Here is a 1516-nt window from a genome sequence, read left to right as displayed (position 1 = left end):
CTCACACTTTGGGGTAGGTGGCTGTATACCTGGGTGACAGTACTGGAGTAATCTAGGATGCGAAACAAAACAATTATTGTGTGGTTACCTGCTAACATTATCATATGTCTTACATCAATATATTTCTCATTCCAGCATCCCATTGGCTGGTGGACGCTTTGACCGCAAGATCTATTTGAAGGGCATTAGGAGGTTAGGACAAAAAAAGTAGCTGCGTCTGTTCATGTCCTTACAGCACATAAGGTGAGAGCATTGTACTTGTCTATTATGTTTGCTGTGAGTATGTTCTTCCATCTCTTAAGTCTTCCTCTGTATCAGTAATTTATTTTATCAACCAACATAAAGAAATTGTAAATAAGTCATTCTATCTTCTAGTTCAATTTTCTTGTATTCAGATATTTATTTAATTTCTAAATCAAGGTTATAAAAGTTTTAGAAGAAAACTGTAAGCGTGTGTGTAGTATAATAGATTGGTGGGAATTGATTAAGACTGACGTTTCATACACCGGTCTTAATATAAAAAAACATGGAGTAAAATGTGCCTAATTTATTAAAAGGCCCACACCTTAATAACTAATAATCCATGTTATTATGATAAATGTGTCGGCCGCTGGTGGCTTTGCTCCTTCAGCTACTCTCTGTCCACTTTTTTAGAAAAGTGCCGTAAGCGGCAGAAACTACATGATAGATACAAGGAACATTGTTATTGATGTAAGACATTACTTGGCATCTTGCAGGACTCCTAAGGAACATTTACCATCTTAGGTGCATAAAACAATGATTCCACCTTTGTCAACATCAGAAAGTTCCTGTAACATCCTGAACAGCGCAGCTTTAGATCAAACCCATCGCTTGGATCAATCATCTTCAAGGTTTGTAGTGTAACCGCCAGGATCAAATAGGAAAATCCACAATAAAAGCTCTTCTAGATTTTGTGACTGCCAAGAAACACACATTAGTAGAGCATTAATAGCAAATATTTCTCTTGCAGCATAAACATCTATTCCGCAGTATATCTGGCGAGAACTGCGCTCCCTGTGACCGGAGGAGCCGCCATCATTGCTGATAGAAAGGTAAGTTCCTCTAGATATGTCCCCTCTATATTTGGTAAGCAGCCTGAATGATGAATATTTAATAGGATTGTGTGCTTCTCCCCCCAGAAAAAGTCAGCAGATACAAACAGACCATCAACATCAATGCCAATAACAACCGAGGGCAGAACCCGCCATCTTACAAGTATTCCAATGGCGAGACTTCACATTTTCTACTTCTGTCACAGAAGAGACATCAGTGTGGTTACCGGTGCATCAATGTTACCCAGAAGACCAGGCCCAGAACAGGAGAACATGTCATCTCTTCCTGTGTCTCTGGAATACAGATTTCCCACCACTTACTGATACTACTGACATCTTCTATTGTTTTTGCTGGATCTTATATAACATCATCTTTACCATTATATATGTTGATCCACAAAAACCTTAAATAAATCTTTAACATCAATTCATAAGTGTGACTG

General features: G+C 38.4%; 1 long non-coding RNA gene across 1 annotated transcript; it reads left to right on the top strand.

Moving 5' to 3' along the window:
- Window positions 1-707: 707 nt before the first annotated feature.
- Window positions 708-1073, top strand: LOC142657273 (uncharacterized). The gene is made up of 2 exons (XR_012849869.1): window positions 708-872; window positions 992-1073. It is a non-coding gene; the product is annotated as an uncharacterized LOC142657273 (long non-coding RNA).
- The last annotated feature ends 443 nt before the right edge of the window (window positions 1074-1516 follow it).

This window comes from Rhinoderma darwinii, chromosome 7 (assembly GCF_050947455.1).
Source record: "Rhinoderma darwinii isolate aRhiDar2 chromosome 7, aRhiDar2.hap1, whole genome shotgun sequence".
Taxonomy (NCBI): Eukaryota; Metazoa; Chordata; class Amphibia; order Anura; family Rhinodermatidae; genus Rhinoderma; species Rhinoderma darwinii.
This window is presented reverse-complemented; position numbering and strand designations above follow the sequence as displayed.